Source organism: Petaurus breviceps, unplaced genomic scaffold (genome assembly GCF_028583685.1).
Source record: "Petaurus breviceps papuanus isolate PSGF00001 unplaced genomic scaffold, PetGlider_PUasm1.0 126, whole genome shotgun sequence".
Classification (NCBI taxonomy): Eukaryota; Metazoa; Chordata; class Mammalia; order Diprotodontia; family Petauridae; genus Petaurus; species Petaurus breviceps.
In genome coordinates this window covers 30,598,661-30,623,425 of record NW_027185655.1, presented here as the reverse complement: position 1 = coordinate 30,623,425, position 24,765 = coordinate 30,598,661, and the positions used below count along the sequence as shown (strand labels likewise).

Here is a 24,765-nt window from a genome sequence, read left to right as displayed (position 1 = left end):
ATAGATAGATAGATAGATAGAGTTTTAGGTTTTCACAATATGGAGAAAATTACTGCCCCCAAAGCTCTAGAAAATAATCCGGTAGATTTTTTTTTTCCTCAGAGGATGTGTCTTACCTTGGCATATAAAATATCAAGATTATCATAATCTATCTTCTGAGTGTACTGGCATTATTTTGGATGGTGCTTATTCATTTAGTTTATCTAAATGACATATTATAAGTATTTCAAAGTGTTAGAGATTTTAGCAAATTTAGGTGAATATGTACTCACTTAAAATCATTATATTTCATTAGTACTTTTGTGAAAATTATTTACGTATTTAATTCAGAATTTTCCAAAATATGTTAACATATATAGATGAAAATAATACACATTTTTGGATATATGCTTTAAATTTTGTTAAATATTTCCCAATTACATTTTCATATAGTTTGAGGCTTCTTTTTGCCTGTGAACCGTGATTTTGACACCTCTGTATTTAGATCAGTAGATCAAGAAAATACTCTAGAATAATACATTTTTCTTTTACAAAGCTTCCAATTAAAAAAAATCTGATAACCTTATAGACAAAATGGAGAATTATAGACTAACTTACACTACAATTAGTGGATATGGAAATGATGAATGCCTGGGCCTAAAATGATTCATTATAAAACTGATAACCTCAAGAGAAGTCTCTAGTGATGTCCCCTAGGTATCTGTCCTATTAAGTTCTAGTCATATCAGTGACTTATGTGAAGAAATAGAGAACACCCATAAAATTTTCAGTTTACCTAAAGCTAATATTGAATAACAGAACTGGGAACCAAATGTTCTCAGACAGTCGAGAAAGATGGGACAAACCCCCAAAGATGAAATTTAGCAGAGATGGATATAAAAATCTATATTTGTGTTTAAAAATTCATGTGTACCAATACTGGATATTAGTTCCTTATGGTAATTTTGGTGGTATAGAGGACCATAAGGGACCTCTGAGTGGTAGAGAAACATTTCCATCCAAAGAGCTGACATGGTCTTAGTGTTCACTAACCAAAGTATATTGTCTAAGGGAAGGTTGTTTCTGATGTAGTCTATCCTGGGTACACCACAGGGTAAGTATTATATTCAGTACTAGTTACCATATTTTAAGAAGGACATTCACAACCATAAGGATAAGAGAAAGGAAATTAGAATGGCGAGAACATGAAAAGCTATGCCTATTCAAGGAATAGTTGAAATAACTAGAAATATTTAGACTGATGTGAAGAAGATAAAGAGGGGGCAAGGAGCAGGGGAAATGTCAACTGGTCAATTACTTAAAGAAATTTTTAGCTTTAGAAATTATAGCAAAGTATGACAGTTATATATAATTTATATATATATATATGTATATATAATCAAAAATTTTCCTAAGAATTGGAGCTTTCTCAATATGGGATATGCAGCCTTGGAAGGTAGTGAGTTCTTCCAAGATTTTTAAGTTAAACCTGAATAGAAATGTACTAGGGCTATTGCAAAAGAGATGTCTTACTATATTATGAGTAGGATAAAATGAGCTCTGAGTTTTCATCTCACTATAAGATTATTCTACTTGATTCTAACTGGGACAAGTAGGGGTTAGAGTGAGTAGAAATCTGTACCTGGAGGAAGGAAGACCTGAGTTCAAATTCACTTAATTTTTTTAAATTTTCATTTTTTTTCAAATGCTTTATTAACTTCTGATTTACATCATTCATTTCCACCAGATTTTGAGGTACAAATTTTCTCCCCTGCCCACTGCCCCAAAATAGCAGTCCCACAGGATATCCCCTCCTCCAATCTGCTCTCTCCCATATTTTCTCCCATACCGCTTTCGACTTTTTCAGTGGGTCACTATGCCCCAGTGCCTGTAGATCTTATTTCACAATTACATGTAAAATAGTATTAATAATAGTATATATATATATAAATCTTTGATTTTAAAACTTTGAATTCCAGATTCATTCTCTTGCTCCCTTGTCACCCACCCTTACTGGGAAGATAAGCAGTTCAGCATAGGTTGTACATGTGTGGCTAATGCAAAACAATAACATAGTAAATATATTGTAAAAGACTGACTACATTTCCCTCTCTCCTATCCCACCTCCCACTTGTTCTATTCTCTGATTTGATCCTCTCCCTTTTCAAAAGTGGGTGCTACCAAAACATCCCTCCACCCCAGCCTGCCCTTCTTTCTATCATCCTCCTTTTCATCCCCTTCCCCCCTACTCTCCTGGAGGGTGAGATACCCTATTTAGCGTTTATTTAATTCCCTCCTCAAGCCAAATTTAAGGGGATGTATCAGCAATGCCATATTCACAATGCCTATGGAGATTACATATATGCTGATATAATTATCCATCACAAATAACATCATGCTTGCCATATGGGGGAATAAACTAGAAAATTTATTAAGATACCAAAAGACTGAGTCCCAAAACCAGAAAGTGAAAGCCATCAGAGTAGTTATGACATTGGCATAGGTAGATAAAGTAGAAAGCACCCACATTTTCAAACCTTTAAAACAGAACAGGCTACCTCAGGCAAAGGTCCTCCTCTCACCACTCACAGCAACCACCCAGCGTCCTGGAAGCATGCTCCCAGCAGCTCCGGCCCCTGGCAGTCCTCAGCAGGAGTCCTTAGCAGAAATTATGGCTAACTCAAAAAGGGCTTCGTGATGCCGCTGCCTCTGCTGCCGCTGTCGCCACCACCGCCAGCCACCACAGGAACTCTAGTTTGGCTTCCGCTTCCTCTTGCTCCGCCCGTTCCTGCTATGTCAGCAATTTCAATGGGGCACAGAAGATCTTTAAATCCCATAACCCTTACATTCGGCCCCAAGATCTTTCATGTCCCTTACTTGGCAAAAATACAGTAGGAATAACTGGTGTCAACAAAATTTCACAACAATATAACAAGAATAGCACACAATAAACACAGAAAACCATATTTTAGGGTGGGGCTTGAGCACAAGCTCCCCATCATTCCCCCCACCCCGAACAAATGGGGCCCCAAAATCTTGTGGTAAGGGGTGAATATCTCTTCTTCTATGGCTACTTGCTGCTGAAATCGGATGTAGAGCTGTCTCTGTTCTAAGGGGTCCCATTTCAGAGGTCAGTTCTTAATATGCTTGATGCCAGGTCCAAGGGTGACACATCACAGTTGCAGACAGGGGGTGACATCCAGCTTAAGCTATCAGGCATCTACAGATGGAGGGTACCAAGCCTGTGGAAACAAATCTAACAAACAAGGTGAACAAACAAAAAATCAAGAAGAAGCAAAGAGACAATAACCAGATTATTGTAGCCTCACTCACGGTAGAATAAATGACTTAAGGGTACAATTTTGTAATCATATTCTCCAGAATAAACAATAGTTACAGTGTTATCCCTCCCATATGCTATAATCTCTGCAGCCTTTGGAACATCATCTGGCTTCCGTTTTACCCATACATTAGCTCCTGATTTTATTCTATCAGTAGAACCAAATCCTTCAGTTCCTGTGACAGTTATTTTGGAAGAAGGGTCAGTTTTTACAAGTGGCATTGTTTTACAAGGAACGATAATCACTTGAACTATCCTATCATTCTTGTGAATCTGTATGGGCCCTTCACCTAAATTCTGGAATGTTACAACAATTTCTCCTTGATAATTAGAATCTATTACTCCAGCCAATACATGTATTCCTTGAGCTGCTAATCCTGATTTGGGTAAAATCTGTCCAAAATGATTTTTAGGGATTTTTATGCATATCCCAGTGGGGATTTTTCTTATTTCTTTTCTGTCCAACCAAAGGTTCTCTAAACAATGTAAATCATACCCCACCGAACCAGGTGGTCCTGGGTACGGTGCTGGGACATCTGGCCTCAAGGTCCAATACTCAATATTTGGAATCTTGTGTGTTAGTTGTTTTCTAATTTGCAGATTGGGGGTCATCATTCTGGCTAGAGGTGTACTTCCTCCCAATGGTCTATTATTCAAATTACGCAAAGCCATGAACAAATTATCCTTCCAATGTTGATATGAATTATTTGAACTTAACTTCCTCAACTGTTCTTTCAGTAATCCATTCATTCTTTCAATTAACCCAGATGCTTCTGCATAATATGGAATATGATATATCCATTCTATATTGTTTAGTATACAATACTTCTTCATTTCATTGCCTTTGAAATGTGACCCATTGTCACTTTGAATCTGCATTGGGGTTCCATAATATAGACTTATGAGATCTAGAGTTTTACAACTGTTTTTCTGGGTTGCATTCTTATAAGGACAAGCTACTAGTACACCTGAATAGGTGTCAACACAAGTACATATAAATCTGCATCCTTTATCCAGTGGTAGTGGACCAATATAATCTATTTGCCATATTTGGGCTGGGACTTTTCCTCTTGCTATCTCTCCAGTTACTACCTGAGGAACAGTTCGCTGCTTTTCCAATTGACATATATGACATTTTTCTGCTATCTGTTTTAACAGTGAAGGAGAGATACTAACACCTCGATCTTGTGTCCACTGGTGTGTGTCCTACACCCCCACATGGCCTGCTGTTTGGTGGACCCATTTTGCTAATACCGGATCATCAGTTGTTGTCAAAGTAGGGACAATATGTTCAGTAGCAATCTTTGCCAGTCGATCAGCATGAGCATTGTACTCAGGTTCTAGTGTGGTGGGGGCCACGTGAGCATCTACATGAAAAACTGACAAGTCAGTGACCAAAGACATGTTCCAGATATCTTCCCATAATTCTTTGCCCCAGACTTGTTTACCATGAATTTCCCAATTTTCATTTTTCCACATGGGCATCCATGTAGCTAACCCATTAGCTACCGCCCATGAATCAGTGAATATATGACACTGTCCTCCTTGTTCTATTTTGATGGCTTGATAAACTGCCATAAGTTCAGCATATTGGCTACTTGAACCTATCCCAGTACTTTCCAAAGTCCTTCTAGTGCATGGGTTATAGGCCACTGCTTTCCAATGTCTTTTTTGCCCCAAATATTTTGCTGTCCCATCAGTAAACCAAGCATGTCTCTTTTGTTCCTCAGTTAATACATCATATCCCTCATTCCATTTTACAATGGGCTGTAGCAACTGTTGCTTTGGCTCAGGGGGTGTGTCATTCCTCTCAATTTCTATGTTTGCTATAGATTCATGCAGAGCAGAGACTCCGCTTTTGCCTGTTTTTGCTCTATTTTGAATATACCACTTCCATTTGATTATACTAGCCTCTTGGGCATGTCCAATTCTGTGAGAAGCTGGGGTACTCATTACGTAGGTCATAATTGGGATTCCAGGTCTTAATATCACTTCATGGCCCAGAGTCAGTTGTTCAGTCTCCACCAAAGCCCAATATGCAGCTAACAACTGCTTTTCAAAAGGTGTGTACTGGACTCCAGATGAAGGGAGTTTCCTACACCAAAATCCCAAAGGTACATTTCGGCTTTGTTGTTTTTGCCATAAGCTCTAGTTTGCATAATCATCTTGTACAGTCACTTGCAATTCCACTGGACCATTTTGCATGGGCCACAAATCTAGGGCCAATTGTATGACAGCCTTGGCTTCTTCAAAAGCTTTACTCTGCTCAAGTCCCCAATCGAATTCATATTTCTTCCGTGTGACTCTATATAAAGGTTTTAAAATCTGTCCCAAATGTGGAATGTGGTGCCTCCAGTATCCAAACAATCCTATGAACTTTTGGGCCTCCTTCTTATTGGTAGGGGTAGGAAAATCCTGAATCTTTTGTCGGGCTTGAGGAAGAATTTCCCGTAGCCCCTTGTTTCATTGTATACCCCAAAATTTCACATTTTGAACTGGTCCTTGAACCTTTGCAGGGTTAATTTCCCACCCTTTACTTTTCATATGCTCAATTAGAAGGGTCAAACTCCTTTCCACTACTTTCGCATCTTTTCCCTGTATCATGATATCATCAATGTAGTGGGTAAGCTGTACACCAGGTAGCTTTAATTCATCCAACTGTTCAGCCACAATCCTGTGACAAATAGTGGGGCTATGTATGTACCCTTGTGGCAAGCCGGTGAAAATATATTGTCTACCCTGCCAAGTGAAAGCGAAATGGTCCCATTGTTTAGGGTCTATTGGGATGGTGAAGAAGGCATTTGCCAAGTCAATAACTGCATACCAAGTCCCATCATATCCCTGGATCCTTTCTATTAAGGTGATGGTATCTGGAACAGCAGCATACAAAGAAGGAGTCACCTTATTCAACTGTCTATAATCCACAGTCATTCTCCATGTCCCATCTGATTTTCTTACTGGCCAGACAGGATTATTCCATCTTGTGGTTGTAGGGACTAACACTCCTGCTTCAACATATTCCTTTATAGTAGTGGTAATTTCATCTTGCCCACCTGGCACACGATACTGTTGTAAAGTAATTACTTCAGAAGATTCAGGTAAAGTGATTGGGTCCATTTTTAGTGTTCCCACTAAAACTGTATTAATTCCTATCTTCCTCACAGCAAATTGGTATCTCCCTTCAGGTAAATTCAGAGTCATGCCTCTTAATACATCTATTCCAATGATGTATTCAGGAATGGGTACAACAACCACAGTATATACTTTCTTAGGTAACTGCCCAATTTTCATTGTTATTTTAACCTGTCTGGCTGATATTTCAGTGCCTCCTAGACCTGTGATGGTAATAGGAGTTCCATGTTTAAACTTATCAGGGTTTCCATAGATAAGTGTGGCCTCAGCCCCAGTATCAAGCAGTGCCCTAGTCACAGTAGTTGATCCATTCTTCCAATATATTGTTAAACCAATATGGGGTCTGCAATCTCTTCTGCATATTTCTTTTATCTGGGCTGGGGCTTGGCCTATCTCCTATACCCCCTGAAGGTGGGGCAAACTTGGATACAAAGATTCAGATTCAGAAATACCTGCAGGGGTGGTTCCTGCTTCCCTGTTCATTCTAATGCTAAGTACCTTTTCTTGGTACAGCTTATGCAGCTCTTCAGTTGGAATACCATCTATTCTTCTAAAATCCACCCCAGCTCTTAATAGAGCAGTAAACAGTTCACTTCTGGTTGGTCTATTTTGTCTCTGAATCCTCTGGCTGTTTACTCTTCTCTCTCGAGGCAATATGTCTTTTTCCCATTCCCCTAAATGGCTTAATTGTGAAATCTTATTCAGCACCTCTGAAAGAGGGTGCCCTATTTCTCCAATTAACAGAGTCAGAATTAGGTGCTTATATGCAGGAGGAGCCATCTTCACTATGATATTTCTATGAGGAACTCCTAGGGGGGTATCATAATATGCATTTGCATCTCCAATCAGGATAGCAGTTTTCATTACCTCCTCCTTTAGTTTTCTCATACAGTCTCTATGTGTGTACCAGGGTCTGTCTCCCCTAGGCCACATAGATTCAGTTGGATATTGCTTTTTGCATCCTTCTGCAGCTAAAGCTAGAAGATTAGTTTTGTTATTTCCTCCTTGCATATGGTGATCCCTAAAAGCCTGGTGTACAAGAGGATTCTGACTGATACTTATGAATTTTAAACAGTCCTCATTGTCCAGTGTTATTCCTCCGGTGCCTTCATCAGTGATTCTTACTATCCAAGACATTAAAGACTCCCCCATTCTTTGGGTGAATCTACTCAATATATCAGTGATCTCCTGTTGAGTGAAATCCTCAATTATCTCCCTGGACTCTGTTTTCCCTTGGTGGTTCTCCTGTCTTCTTCTTTGTATGGGGAGAGCTTCTACATTAGAAGACTCCTCATCTAACCTTGCTCCATTCTCCTCACACACATTCTCCTGGAAGCTGTCAGGGCAACTCTGCCCAGCCTGTACAAAAGCTGCATGCACATTCGTTCTGCTAGTTTTTTGCTTCCTTTTAGCTACATGAACAGTAGCTTGCTCCTGGACTACATGAGTCCCTCCAGTTTAGTCTTCTGAGTGCTGTGACAGAAGAATCTTCAGGTAAACCAGCTGACACCCTAGCCATCCGAGCTCTTTCCTTCAGCAGCTTATCCCTACTTTTACACATAAGGCGATAACTTGTTAGCAGCACCCAGCCTCTCCTGCACACTCCTGCCAGTTCTTTGCCTGGTTCTATGGGTATTGCTTTCAAACATCTTTCCAAATCTCCAGGTTCTCCCTCTTTTAGCCTTGGTTCCCAGTTTTCACAGGGCCCTGTGCTTTTACCCTATTCTCTGGCTAGAGAGGAATAAGGCAAATCCTCCCATCCTGGAATAGCCATTTCTCCCTCTAAAGCCCCACTGCTTCCAAATAGAGGCCTGACATTTTGTGATCCCATCCTGGTCACCAAATGTATCAGCAATGCCATATTCACAATGCCTATAGAGATTACAGATATGCTGATATAATTATCCATCACAAAATACATCATGCTTGCCATATGGGGGAATAAACTAGAAAATTTATTAAGATACCAAAAGACTGAGTCCCAAAACCAGAAAGTGAAAGCCATCAGAGTAGTTATGACATTGGCACAGGTAGATAAAGTAGAAAGCACCCACATTTCCAAGCCTTTAAAACAGAACAGGCTACCTCAGGCAAAGGTCCTCCTCTCCCCACTCACAGCAACCACCCAGCGTCCTGGAAGCGCGCTCCCAGCAGCTCCAGCCCCTGGCAGTCCTCATCAGGAGTCCTTAGCAGAAATTCTGGCTAACTCAAAAAGGGCTTTGTGCTGCCGTTGCCTCTGCTGCCGCTGTTGCCACCACCGCCAGCCACCACAGGAACTCTAGTTTGGCTTCCGCTTCCTCTTGCTCCGCCCCTTCCTGCTATGTCAGCAAGTCCAATGGGTCATGGAAGATCTTTAAATCCCATAACCCTTACAGGGGAATAAGGTTGACCCATTTCCTTTTGCCTTCCTATTCTTCCCCTCCATTGTAACCATTTTTCCTTGCCTCTTCTATATGAGTTAATTCCATTCTGTCTCTCCCCATCTCCTCTCATTATATTACTCTCTCACCTCTTAATTTCACCTTTTAATTATCATCCCTCTGTGGTTACATTGGTCCTGTGCCCTCTATGTATATTTGTAAACATATATACACACATTCACATATGTAATCATATGCCCATATACCCTCCTATATATATATATTCTCTTAAGCTACTAAGAAAAGTTTCATAACTTACAATTATTGTTTTTCCATGTAGGAATGTTAAGAGTTCAACTCTGATAAACCTTTCCCTGTTTACCTTCTCATGCTTCTCTTGCTTCTTGTATCTGAATGTCAAATTTTCTATTCAACTCTTTTTTTTTTTCAGCAAGAATGCTTGAAAGTCTTCTATTCCACTGAATGACCATATTTTCCCCTGAAACATGATACTCAGTTTTGCTGGGTAGGTGACTCTTGGTTTTAATCCCAGTTCCTTTGAACTCCAGAATATTATATTCCAAGCCCTACGATCCCTCATGGATCAATGTGGAAACCAACATATCCTCGGTTATCCTGATTGGGTTTCCACAATATTCAAATTATTTCTTCCTGGCTGCTTGTAATATTCTCTCCTTAATCTGGGAATTCCAGAACATCGCTATAATATTCCTAGGAGTTTTCTTTTTGGGATCTTTTTCAGGACGTGATCAGTGGATTCTTTCAACCTCTATTTTGCCCTCTAGTTCTAAAACATCAAGGCAGTTTTACTTGAGAACTTCCTGGAGGATGATTTCTAGGTTCTTACTTTGATAATATCTTTCAGGTAGTCCAATAATTTTTAAATTATCTCTCCTGGATCTATTGTCCAATTCAGTGGTTTTTCCCATGAGATATTTCACATTGTCTTCTATTCCTTCATTGGTTTTGATTTGTTTAACAGCATCTTGATTTCTCATAAAGTCATTAGCATCCATTTGCTCCAATCTAATTCTGAAGCAATGATTCTCCTCAGTGAGCTTTTGAGATTCTTTTTCCATCTGGCAAATTTGGCTTTTTAAGGCATTGTTCTCTTCATTGCCTTTTTGAACCTCTTTTGCAATTTAAATTAGTCTACTTTTCAAGGTGTGATTTTCCTCAGTCAGGCTATTGACTCTCATTTCATAATTTTCTTGCATTGTTCTCATTTCTCTTCCCAATTTTTCCTCCATTTCTCTTATCTCTTTCTTAAGTCTTCTATGGCCTGTAACCAGCTCATATTTTCCTTTGAAGCTTTTGGTGCAGGAGTTCTGACTTTACTATCTTCCTCCTTTTCCATGTTTTGCTCCTTTTCGTCCCCAAATTCAGAGTCTAATGTTGGAATCTTCTGACTGCTTTGTTTCCTTTGCCTGGTCCTGTCGTCCCTCAGTCACTTGACCCCTGGGCTTTTTGCCACAATAGGACTCTGCCACCAGAGAGGGGAGCTTTTGTCCCAAACACTGGGGTTTTCTCAGCTGCCAGAGGTATTAGATGGGTGCCTTCTCTGAGGTCTCCACACATTCTGGCAAGCTGGACACACACCCCAGGACCTCTACCCTAGACTGCAATCCAGATCCATGAAGGTTAAAGCAAGAGCGATTACCCCTCAGACTGATGCTTGGTCCCTACACTCTGCAGGCCAGGTGTTGAAGCTGCCAAGTGGAGTTGGCTGGCTGTGCAGGGAGTCTCAGTGGCTTCTGGCCCCAGTGGCAAAAGCCTTGCACTCCCACTTACTGGGTCCCAAAGTCCAGATTGCACTGACCTCTCTCTTTGTCCTTCGCATCTATGTGTTGATAAATCTGGAAAGGGCCACAACTGCTTCTGATCTGGAGTCCCTCTATCTGGAGGCTGGTCAGCCTGCCTTGGAGTGAGGCTGTGCTAGGCTCGCTCCCAGAGTGCTATGCTGGTTGATTCCTTCAGGCCTGCTGGGCTGTCCTCAGCAGGAGGTTAGCTTCTCTGTGTCATTTTGTGGGTTCTGCAGCTCCAAAGTTTGTTTAAAGTCCCCTTTTTACATGGATTGTGGAAGGTGGAAGCCAGAGCAGTGGGGAGGTCCTGCTTCTACTCTGCCATCTTGACTCTGCCCTCCTGAGTTCAAATTCCTGCTCACCCAATTACTACCTGTTTCACCCTGGGCAAGAAAATTAGCTTTTGTTTACTTCAGTTTCCTCATCAATAGAATAGAAATCATAACACTTATTTCCCAGGGTTGTTGTGATAACCAAATGAGGTAACAATTGTAAAGCATTTAGCACAATCACTGGAAAATAGTAAACATTATGTAAATGTTAGTTGTTATGATTAATATTAGTATTGGTAGTAGTAGTCAATAGATGCGGTAGTAGTAGTCATAGTAATAGTCATTGCCATCGTAATAGTAGTAGTAATTGGTGGTGGTGTTATTATTGTTGTTGTTATTATTTTATCCATAGATACCATCTATGGAAATAGATAAAGCTTAAGATTTTGCAACTCAGTGACTCTATTCTATAAAGTACAAATTAGCAAAGTTTAAACATATATTCCTTTTCTAGAATTGGTCCGGATTTGGCTGATCCAATTCATCATGGTTTATTAAGACAGTCCCATGAGATTTTCCAAACCGTATAATTTTCAGAACATGGAAGGGCAACAGCAAATCATTTGACCAAATCTTTCTGTTATGCTCGATCCTGTTGTGGCAAACTGAGTTGATATTCACTTAGTAGAATTGGATGGGATCAAAAAGTTCAATTGTTCTAATTCTCTGTGGTCCATCTACACAGATGGTCAACTGGCAGAGCACCAGAAATACTGGTTCTACCAATTATGGCCTCATAGAAACAAGTAAATCTTTAGACATATGTATTGCATTGCAGGCATGTAAGCATGACCATTGTCCCAATTATACCATATAAGCAAACAGTTGACCTCTTATTGAAATGATAAAATTAAATGCTTTTGAAAACTTAAAAAAAAAACTTTGAACATGAAGTTTAAGACCCAAGAGTATATTTCCATTCCTCTTTAAATTACACTGCCTAACTCAGTCTTATTATCATTATTTCTTATTTTAGACTTATGAAATTAATGTATTTCCTATGGAAAAAAAATGTACCTGGAAATCTGTTTCAATTTAGCCTTGATTAAAAAAAAAGTACTGAATTAGAAACTGTGTAATAAAGGGCACTTAAATCATACCAAAGCTAGAATAACTCAGTCAATCAGCAAATAAATGGCCAAATAGCAGAGGCAGGTAATACAAGAATCTGAAATGAATTCTATTCTCAGAGGTGACACAGCACTGATTCTCCAGCATGCTCAGAGGAGGCCCTGAGGTTAAATCAACTTGGATGAAATTTCCTGTTTTGCTGCATGAAATTTCCATGATGAAACTCAATGCCTTTACCTTAAGAAAAAATTTTAAAGCTTCAAGAAATTCAGAATTGGAGTTTTAGACTGGAATGAGTACAAACATGTTCAGATAGGCCTTTCGCATTTTGGATTATTTACCATAGAACAGACATGTCTACACATGCATAGTGGAAAAGGAAAAAAAAAACCTGAAGCAATTATTAAAGTAATTAGGACCCAAAACTTATTGCCCTCAAAAATATGAGATAACTGAGACCAGGCTTGTTCAATAAAGGCAAAACATATCTTTAAAAATTGGAATTTACATGTGATCTCATACATGACTCACAAGGGCAGAGATATTTATAGATCTTTCTTGAGGACCACAAACATATAGTTCAGAGAAAATTAGACTTAGAACTAGAAGAGTAACCACCAAGTCCAACTCTTTCATTTTACAGGTTATGATTAAAACCAAGGGAGGTTAAGTATTTTGGTCAAAGACACAGAGGCAGGCGAGCATCATAGGGCTTTGAAAATAGTTTCATTGACTCCAGACACAATACTGTTTCCACTGTTCTACACACTCTTTAAAGTCAGACTACTTGAAAGCTGAGTATAATTCTGAATATGCTAACATAGACATGGTCCCCAAAGATACTGTTTTTGAAATCATCTAATTGGTTCAATTTTCCACCTTATTTCCCAAGTGAACGGTCCAGCTGGGGCCTTCCACACTAGATTGGGATCCCCATCATTGGATGTCTTCAAGAACAGATTAGATGATAGCTTTTTGAGGATCTTGTAAAGGTAATTCCTCTATAAAGTTTGGACTAGACAGCTACTGAGGGATCTTCTAATGTTAAGATTTTGTAAAAATCTTCTGAAAATGAGTTTCTCAAGTGGCAAAGTTAAGAAACCATAGTAATCAGTTAATGAGTCCATAGGCACAGAACATTACAAAGAAAAGAAAATTTCACTTTTCTTTCAAAAAGAAAACTATTTGTAAATATTGAATCTGCATCTACTATGGGTTAGGCACTTTGCTAAATAATTAGGATACAAAAATTATTTAAAGCAAAAAAATTTGTAATAAAGAATCATAGCACCATAGGTCTAGATAGGATGGACTTTAGGTTTAGAGGCCATCTAATCCAACTCCATCCATTTTAAGATAAGGAGACTGAGCCTGAGAAAGGTAAAATATTTTTTTCCATAATCACACAATGGAGCAAGACCAGCATTTGCACCCAAATCTCCTGACTCAAAGGCTGGGTTTCTTTCATCTGAGTCATGCTGCATAGGCCAGGGCAATGTGAAGAAGAGACAGGAAATACATTTTAATTAGTTCCAACCTAACTTATTATTTTACAGAATCTTACCCAAATATTTATTTAAATGTATATATTTACATATGTATGTCAGTATATAAAAATTTACTGAATTATTGAAATTAACTTAAGAATGTCATACTTCCTTTATTTTTTATTCCCTGATTTATCTCTCACTTAATTGTCCCTAATGCCATTATTGTTATCCCTCACTGCTCAGTTTTCTTATACCTGGACCTGATTATGCCATTCCCCTGCTTGAGACAATGCAATGGCTCCCTATTACTCATGGAGTACAGTTAAGATACCATAGCCTGGCTCACTGAACTTTCCATGATCCCCCACTTGTTAGTGCTATGCATCCCAAACTAAATTCTATTGAGCTACTTTGTATGCATGTGTGTTTGTGTGTATGCATGTATGCACATACATATATAGATACATATATGCAAGTGTATTACTGCATACACATATGTATCTATCTAATATAAATTGCATATAATTTCATATGTAGCTGTCTCTTCCACTAGAATTTAAGCTTATCGTGAGTAGAGATCATTTCATTTTTTATACTGATTTCCTCAGTGCCTAGCATTGTGCCTAACACATGGTGGGTGCTAAATAAATGCCTGTTGGCTGACGTAAGCGTCTCCGTTGAGCCCCTGCTCCGCTGCGTCAGGGGCTTGCCCCCCGAAGCTGCCTGGTGGGACAGGCAGAGTCAGCATGTAAGCTGCTGCAGCAGGAGTCGGGCCGGCCTCCCGTGGATCTCCTCCAGGCCTCTGATGAGCCCATCTCCTTGCACGATGCCCCTCCGGGGTCTTTCGCCTTCGGCCAGGGGACCCTTTCCAGGGAGCCAAGGTCTCCGTATGCTTGGGCTCCTGTCCCTGGGTTGTGTCTTAGTTTGTGAGCCCCATGAGAATCTGCTGCTGGCTGAGAACACCCTGCGCCAGCTCGCCCGCCGCCTCCTGGAGCATCTGAAGCTGCTGTCCTCGGGCAGCAATGTCCTCCTCAGAGCAGCCCGCATCGAGAGCGTCCTCAACCACTTCCTTCCGCAGGGCCAGCTACTCTTTCTCAATGACCAGTTTGTTCAGGCATTGAAGAAAGAACTGAGTGCCAGCTTGTCCAGATGAGGCCTCCCGTAGGCCAGCTGGGTCGGGAGGGTCTTGCGCCGAGCCAGGCTGCTCCCTCCACAGGCAGCATCTGGGGTGCAGGTGGCCTTGCACCAAGGGCCCTGCAGGCATCGCCCACTGCCTGGCTTGTCACTCTGCCTCTGGAGGAGAGCTCTGGACCTCCGCGGCTCAGGGCCCCACACAGGCTTGGCCAGCTCGTTCCCATTCAGGCCGCTGCACTCTGGGCTTGGGTTCCTATACTGTCTTGTGGATACAGACACAGACACTCGCCATCACGGGTGACATCTTCCAGGCTTCTGTCCACCACATGTCTTTCCATTACTTTGAGACCCCTTGATTGTGGTTTTTATGACAATACAGAGTTCTGGGGTTTGAAGCTATATGACCTCGACAAGGGAAAACTGGTGTGAAGAAGGCAGACGGGTTATGCATCCTGCATTGTGCTGCCCAGATGTCCTGTTAGGAGGGATCGCCGGATAGTTTTCCATATTACACCTGTGGAAGGGGTTTATTGGGAAGTGTTCGCAGGGCTGACTTCCCCTGCCCTTCTCCCATTGCATCCAGGCCAGAGCTTGGGCTGATTGTGAGGTCTGGCCAGTAGTAGAAGGGAGATCAGTTGGAAACCATAGTTTTTACCACTTGTATTTTCTTTATACTTATGTATATGTTGTATTCTCTGATAAAATGTGAGCTCCCTGAGGGAAGGGAATGATTTCATGTTTGTTTAGCTTAGTGCCTGGTCCATAGTGGTGCTTAATAAAAGTTTGTGGATTTATTGGGAAATAAATAAATAAATGAATGAATGAATGAATGAATGAATGAACGAACGAACTAACGAATAAATAAATAAATAAATAGATAAATAGATAAATAAATAAATAAATGCCTGTTAATTGATTGAGGGGCTCATTTCCTCCATAATTAGGTGCTGCGCTCTGTTTCTAGCCTTCTTTCACACTATAACCGTCTGTGTTCCAGTCAAACTTAATGATATACTGGCTTGTTTTGCTCACCCTTGTGATTTCCTGCTTCCATGACTGTGCTTACTTTGCTCACTAAAGTTGAAACATCCTACTTCACCCACTTATTGAATTCCTGTTGTAAACTCACCTTTAAGTACCACATTTAATACCACCTGTTACATCTAATAAATTGTTATCTCCCTGAAGACTTGGATTATTTCCTTTTAATCTCTACATTCCTAGCACGCATGGGATTATGTAATAAATAATATTAGATACAGTTGAATAGATTCCTTCCTGAATCTTTCCACGCACATTCATTAAGCATTTCTCTCTCTCTACTGGACCTTTGCAACTCTATGATGCATGAATCTTTCATGAATTAATGTATATAATAGTTGCATGTATTTATGTGTGTATATGTGTGTGTGTCAAATTGCAACCTTTAGATGGGTAGGGATGATGTCTTATCTAAACAATTAACACTTTATCACCAATCATAATTCTTCGAATTCAGTAGCCATTAATAAAGAGTAAGAAATTGTTTAGCCTGGAGCAAAGAAAACTCAAGTAGGGAAGGAGAGCTGTCTTCAAGTATTTGTCATGTGTTACTGTCATGTAGAAGAGGGATTAGATTTAGTTTGTGTGGCCCCAGAGGGTAGAAGCAGCAGCAATGGGTGAAAGTCACCATGAAGCAAATTCAGAGTTTTTCTCAGGAAAACCTTGTTACCTACTGAATCCGCCCAGCAGTGGAAGGGGCTTCTCTGAGAGACAGTAGATTTCCCCTTCTTGTAAGTCTTCAAGGAGAGACTAGATGACCTCCTGTAAGGTGTATCAAAGTGGGAATTCCTTTTGGGTATTTGGTAGAAAAGATGACCACTGAGGTTCTTTCTAATGCCCAAGTCTATGATTATTATCTGTGAAATCAATACCAGTAAATGTGATAGGTATTGCTAATAATTCATTTTTAAATAATAACAAAAATAATAATAGATGATAAGATGTCTAATGGCAAAAAGCAGAACACTATATCATCAGATAATCCTAAAATTAATCTAAAAGAGGGAACACTTTATTCCTGATAAGTTGTGGAGGTTAGAATCCATAGACAATAACTGGCATCATCATTATTCCATCAAGGGTATTCAGTGGGATATGAGACCATACACTAAGGGGACTGAATAGATGTCCCAATCAAAGCGGGGTATTCAGGTTCATAAGTTGGGAAGGGTTTATAACTAATGAATATCCTATCTCCAATTATATATGGCAACTAAGACTTCCTTTAGTATGGATAACTGAGATCAATAAAGTAGTACAAAACCAAATTACTTTCAAATTTCTTCAAGCATCAGTCTTATTTGCAGAACTATAAGAAAAGAAGTTCTTTATGATCCCTGCCGCTGGTTGGTCATTGCTCTTCATATCAATGGAGGACCAAAATGATGCCATTATATCAGGATCAATGTGCAGTGTGTCTGACTGTGTCTGATAAAATGGTAAAATGCTATGGATGATGTCTTTTGATTCTCACATAAGTTGGATTTAAATGAGGGACAGCTGCGTAGTGGTGAGCCTCAGTCTCTCTTCAAAAGTCATAAAAATCCAATAGCAAGACAAAAGGCAGAATAACTGTTGATGGCCCAGAATACAATGTAATGACCTTGGAGTCTTTGATGCCTGAATAAACTCTAAGCACTCCACAGCACCTGCTTCAACCACCTTCATAGCTATTAGAACAAATTTTACTCATTTGCTAATTCTTCTAGGTAAGTCTTCACATGCTTCAGGTAGACACCACCCTACTCACAAATGGGTTCAAGATCTGTCAGTTGCACTAAACTTGGTTTAGGCCATCTGATGAAATGATTTTACCATGGTGTGGACACTGTGCATTCAACAGCTTCTTGAAGCCACAAATCAGAATTGGGTGAAGGTAGACACCAACTGTCTGAAAAGTCTGAAAAGGACTTGGCAAGCCCTTGCACCAGAGGTACAAAGTCTTTTCTGAACATGCTTATACACCACAAAAGATGTTTCTCTTCTCTCCTCTCATAACCCTCAACTTTTTACTTCCTCTTGTTAATGTAATGTACTTATTTCTGTGAAATTCTAGGAACTTCCTCAAAGGTAGGATCATATCTTAGTAACCATTGTTTTATTATTCCTCAGAACTTGATATAATGCATTTTACATAGTTGTCATTTAGTAATTTTTGTTGAAAAAATGAATGATTTAACAAGTTTGAGTTTCTTATCCTTTTTCTTTCTGGAAAATGAATTAATGGGCAATGAAATGGCCTAAAATAGAGCAACCTGTCATGGACGTGAGAATATCTGTCAAGAGGAACCATAGAATTTGATGGTTATTTATGTTTGTAAAAGACATTCCTGCGTGACTCCCCCTCCACACCTATACCCATGTGAATGATTCCACCCTGAGCTCAACTCAGGGTTGGGTGAGTCCCTGTCTGGAACCACTATATCATGAGAAGGTCAAACCAAGCTGTTCACTCATCATTTCTGAACTGCTTGGCCTTCATATTTCTCAGGTGGCCTTCTTATGAGTGTCCTTCTTCCCTTACTCCCCCCATCCTACTTTCCAGGTGTCATTTATGTTTTATCATAATTCTTAGAATATAAGCTCCTTGAGAGCAGAAGACATCTTGTTTTCATGTCCCTAGTGTTTAGTACAGTGTCTAGCTCAGAATGCTTAATCAATGTTCTCTCTGTCTGTCTGTCTCTCTCTGTCTCTCTCTGTCTCTCTCTGTCTCTCTGTCTCTCTCTATCTCTCTCTTTCTCTGTATCTCTCTCTGTCTCTCTGTCTATCTATCTGTTAGTCTGTTTGTCTTTAAGTATTTATTTAGGTATCTGTCTATCTTTTTATCTCATCATCTATCCATTCATCTATCCATCTGTCTGTCTATTTATCATCTATCTATCTATCTATCTATCTATCCATCCATCCATCCATCCATATCTAAGAAATGCCTGGGCCAAGGTATGGAAGAGACAGTCAATTTAGTTAAATATGTCCTATCAATTTAATATAAATTAGAGGGAATCTTAGACTGAGGTTCATGAACTGGAAATTTTTAATATTTTGATAACTGCATTTCAATAAAATTGGATTCCTTTATAATTCTATGTATTTTATTTCATTCATTTAAAAACATGCTGAGAAGGGTTTCAGAGGCTTCTCCAGACTGCCAATGAGGTCTGTGACACAGAAATAGGTTAAGAATTCCTGATTTAGATGGATGTGTTACAAAGGAGTCAACCGTGCAATGACCTGGGGTGATCATTCTGACAGCCAAACTAAGTGGTTCAGATGTGCTGTGATGGTCTGTTTGCTTGGCCACATGCAGGCACAGCAAGATCTTCACAAGAATATTAATTATGGAGAAAACCAAGAAGCAAAATGATAAGTAGAGAAAGAAGCAGTGGCTCTTCCCGCAGAGTCATGCAGTGGGCACAGACTTTCTCCTCACTGAACACAGGCTGAGATGTTGTCTTGCTGCTTTGTGTTAATTAGAGAATAAATAAGTGGCCAACTGTAGTCTGTGGGCATATGTTGGTCAACTGTTTCTGTCTAATTAGGTTGTAAGCCCACTGGGCAGGGGCCTCATTTAAATCTATGTTCTGGAAAGTACTTAATGCCTTTGTTGAAGCCCTGGAAATGTTAGCATGTAAGAAAAGAGCTGGCTAACAAGCAAGTGGCAAGTTACAACAATTCTGTATACTCCCATGGTCTAAAGATTCTTTCCTAAGAAATGATCAGAGCAGATGACTGAATCAGACTTAGATATTCAATTATACCCTAATTTTTGCTTCATAGTTGTCAGGGGAAAATGGACAATGTTTCAGATGTATGTGGTATTTAGATATATGGAAAAATAATAATAGGTCATACTTAGAATAACACCTGAAGGCTCACACATTATTTGCTTTGTAGGAAATCTTGCTCAATATGTAGTATCCATTTTACAGATTAGGAAACTGAGGACCAGAGTGATTAATCCATAAAGACTATAGGGAGTAGAGGGGCAGCATAGCATACTAGATATGGAGATGGCCCAAGAGCTAAGATCTGGATTGAGAACCCACACCGTTGGCTAGATAATCCAAACAAGTCACTAGACCTCTCAGTTCTCTAGGTCAGTGGTGTCAAACTCAAACAGATAACAGGGGTCATTAATCCCTACATCAGAATCCCTATACACACATATGTATCTGTGTATATATAGGGATACTGATGTATGGATTAATATGTGTTAATTATATATTAATATATTTATATATACACAGTAACTTATTTTAAAGTATTATATATGCTTTATTGCATTATTATTTATTTTGACAAATATTTTCCAATTATATTTTATCTGGTTTAGGTGATAGGAATGTTGTGAGGAATATACATCCATGTTTGATGTCTCTGCTCTAGGCAACATTCTAAGTTGTGGAGAAAGTGCCAACCTTCATTGGCAGAGGAAGACCCCTCATGCAAAAGTTCATGATTATCTCTGAAATCACAAGAAGTCTTTATTCTAATGGAGTGTATAGCAATGACTTCACTCCCAATGTTTCCCATGATACTATCTAATGCACTTACTGTAAAATATCATGGGAGCCAGACATCCTGAGTTTGACACTGATAATTATAAGATGGTGGAAAAAAAATGAGATTGTAAGCTTCATGGAAGGAGAAATGACAGATTATCTGAATTTCATTTTATCCGCAGCACCTAAATTCTACCCACAGTGGTCACTTAATACATGTTTTTTGATGTAAGAATGATTGAATTGCTTCTTTGAAATATAGCTTCAGTGACTAATGATATATTTTGTTTTCATGTGGATACTTGGATGCCTATGTGTGGTCAGCAAACTTTCCAGAGAATGGGTATTGTCTCTATTTCACTGTGTTCTTTTTCTTGGTTTACAGAGCTTCATAGCTTAGAAAAGTCACGTTGTCTACTTTAATGTTCCATGGCCTATTATCATCTCTTGTAGTTAATACATTCAGCAAAAATTAAGTACAGCAGCTAGGTGATGCAGTGAATAGAGTGTCGGCCCTGAAGTCAGGAAGACCAGAGTTCAAATCCAGCCTCAGACACTTACTACTGTGTTACCCTGGGCAAGTCACTTAGTCCTGTTTGCCTCAGTTTCCTCATCTATAAAATGAGTTGGAGAAGAAAAAGGCAAACCACTCCTGTATCTTTGCCAAGAAAACCCCAAACAGGGTCACAAAGATTCAGATAAAACTGAAAGAAATTATCTTCTACATTCTAATATGATGTCTATAGACCTATTTGCACCAAGAAGATATTTATTATATATTTTTAAATGTGAATTGGTCTTTACTTGGCAGTATACCATTAATGCACAGCCAATGAGAATTTTAGAATTATAGAATAGTAAGTTGTTATCTGTCATAACAATAAAGAAAGAAATGCATTTTATATTAATTATTTAAGGAAAAAAATCAGGCACTCATGTGAGAGGTAGCTTCATGTTTGGAAAAAGCACAGGCCTTGAACTGGACGTGAGAAGACTTCAAGTATAGTCCTCAGAGTCACCATAAACATATCACTTAACTTGGTGGTGTCTTAAATTCTACCTTTTTGAAAGATTGACTCCTGATTTTGCTTATTACTAAGTTGTCTTTCTGCTATAATGCCCTGTCATGAAAATAAAACAGTGAAGGCATAAAGGGAGGATGTGAGAGTTGAAAATCTGCCAGACGATGTCTTATTGTGGAGCTGAGCAAACACCTAGACAGGAGTCCAGACATCCCTTACTCGATATCCTAAAATACACTCAGGATGCAAACATTCTTGCCAGGTAGCATACACAGCAATTTGCTCCATTCCCACAATTATGGAATTGAATGGAGAAGTTTTGAGAAATATGGAAATGAACTTCTTCTGTGAAATAGCCAAATTGATCATTATTTATGAGTGATCAAGAAGAACAAAAGCCATGATCACTAAATTATCAGAATTTCAAGTGTGATATTGTTAAATCTCCATGATTCATCACTCTCTCCTTCAAATGAACTACTTCTTTTTCTACTGCTTCTTATTACAATGTTACCATTCACCTATCACCCAAGTCAATAAGCTACTTGCTGTGTTGACCTACTTGCTTTTTACCTGTGTGATTTATCTTATAATCGTCTCCTCCATTTTTATCCCTACCACTACTGCCCTAATTCTCACCTCCAGCTTGGACTATTTAATTGATGCATAAGTGGTCTTCTCCATTTTTTCTGAACATCAGTTCCAGATCTATCCAGATAACACATTGTTATGATTTCATAATTCCCTTGCTCAAAAAAATTTCCATTCATTCTTGTTGCCTACTGACTATATTCTAAACTACTTAGCTTGCATTCAAGATCCTGCATCCATACATTCCAACTACCTTTCTAGACTTACTACACAATTCAATTCAATCCAACATACATTTGTTACATGCCTATATATGCAAGACAATGGAAAGGAAAAAAAAGCTTACCTTTAGGAAGCTTACACTCTACTACCGTCCATAAAACTATCTGTAAAACACATATTTATCATTACTATTAGCATATAAGTTCCTTATAATTGGGGACATTTTTTGTCTGTTTTGTTTTGTTTAGAATTTTTTCATATTCCAAGTTTTTTGCACTCATAATTATATTTATGCATGTATACATGTGCATATAGATACACATGTATGGTATATATGTTATATATTATATGTAAACATATATTACATACAAATGTTATATATTATATATAAATATATAATATATGACTGGTCTATATTATATATGAACATGTATTTGAACATATCTAATGTTTTCATTTAATTTATATTATTTTATTTTTATTATATTGAAGATACATCTTATTATGTATCTTGTTATGTTTTCATTTAATTTGATTGCGTTTTTATTCTAGAAAGGAAGTTGCAATCTTTTTATGTAGGGTTCAAATATTATTCTTTCTACCCTCTAAGCATCAGTCCTGTATATCCCTTACTTTTCAATCCCTTATTAGCAACCCTACTGCAGGTCCTTATAGCCTCTCATCTGGCTTATTATTCTCTCTAACTTGTCTCTTCCCCACTACAACATATCCTTTACTCTCTATCATTCCTTACTTAATAAACACTAGTGGCTCCCTATTGCCCTCAGGATGAACTGTGTCTTCTTTTGTCACTTAAAGCTTTCTCTATCATGTCTTTCTATCTTCTTACACTATATTCCACCCGATAGTCAGAGTTAGCTCTATTTGCTTGTTTGTTGATTTTTTCATATGGCACTCCATTCCCCTTCTATAGTCCTTTGCCTGTGCTGTTCCTTATGACTGGGATTTTCTCCCTCCTCACCCTTGTCTCCTACTTACCTCTTTGGTTTCTTCAAGAATTAACTGAAATACCATTTCTATGGGAAGCCTTTCCCAGATCCTTGACTACCAGTACCTTCCCCTCTGAAATCACCTTCCATTCATTCCATCTATATCTTGAAAACCCCTAGTTAGCTACATGTTTTTTCCCTAATTAGAACATGTTCTCCTTAGAAGCAATGACTAGATTTTCCTTTCTCTGTGTCCCTAGGGCTTATCATAATACTTGGCACATAATAAATGTTTAATAAATTCTTGTTGACTGTCTGACTCAGCACAAGGACTAGCATATAGCAAGCACTTAATAAACACTTCCTGGTTGATTCTGGTAGAAGAACCCATAATGCCCCACCTCTATTTCTTTGCCCATGATGATCCTCTCTACCACCATTCCCAACAATGTCTGCTCAGACGCAGATCAAATCCTGTCTTATCTTTACCTGATTCCCATCACCACACCGGGCTAAAGTAGTAACCCCCTCATCTGAATTCTCATTATACTTTACATCTCTCTTATGAAATCAAAATACTAAGTTTTATGTTGATTTGATTATAATTGTATCACCTTACTAGACAATAAGTACCATTAGAATACCCTGCCTTGTCTGAAATTTATATCTAAACCCATGGATAAATGGTGTTCTCTCTGCTGTGATTTGCAAATATAGGTCCTGTAACTTAATCTTTTTTTTTAATTCACTTATTCAGAGAGTTAAAAATTAATTCTGGAAAAAAATCAGTTCTGGAAATACAAAAACAACAACACCAAGGCAATACTAAGATCATTTCTCGTAAAGCTAACTATTCCAAGTGTGGCGTTTTGGTTATATCATGTATGAGGGTAATGGATTCCAAGGTTAACTTGTGCTATTATACTTCAGAAAAAGAGAATAAAACAGCAGGTTTTTCTCCTGTGATGAATATATTTCCCAGCTTTGTCCTTCTTTCCTGGAATTTCTATTATAAATTTTGGTTATCTTCAAAGTCTTTTTCAAATGTTCATGAACAGAAAATGCAAATGTACAGCAAGGAAAGTTTGTTTCATTCTGCAGGTATTTAAGTATGATCAATATTCCAACTTAGAAAGCTTTCAAATCATGAAAATTCTGATGAGGAAGAAAAAATAACAATGGTAGCTTAAAATTTAAATATGTTAATGATGTTTAAGAGACATATTGATTGAATTATATACTTAGTATAAAAACAAAGGTAGAAACTTTTTTCAGAAATTTCTAGTGATTAAAAAATGAAACTATTATTTTTATTCCTATGTTAAATCACAGGAAGAATAAAATAAAATGCTGGTAAATCACAGTATACAAGCATGAAAAGGAAATTATGCTTTTCCTACTGCCAGATATCTGGCAAACCAGAATAAGATTGAAATGAAGAAGTTGCCCTCAAAATAATTAAAACTACTACTACTACTACAACTACCACCACCACCATTACCTAGTTAACAAGCTTATATATATTGCCTTAAGGATTGAAAAATGGTTTAAATTTATTTCATTAAATTTTAAAAACAACTGTGGTATGCAGGTTCTATTACAATGAAGGAAACTATTTTGAGGTGGAGTGATTTGCCTAGGCTCAGAGTGCTATTAAATATTTCCTCTCTCTGTCTCTGTCTCTCTGTCTCTGTCTCTCTGTCTCTGTCTCTCTCTCTGTCTGTCTCTGTCTCTCTGTCTGTCTCTGTCTCTCTGTCTCTGTCTCTCTCTGTCTCT

The 24,765-nt window shown here is 38.6% G+C and overlaps 1 pseudogene; it reads left to right on the top strand.

Annotated features, from left to right (window-relative positions):
• The first annotated feature begins 14,676 nt into the window (after nt 1-14,676).
• LOC138169317 (putative prolyl-tRNA synthetase associated domain-containing protein 1) overlaps nt 14,677-24,765 on the top strand; it is a 41,729-nt pseudogene continuing 31,640 nt past the window's right edge.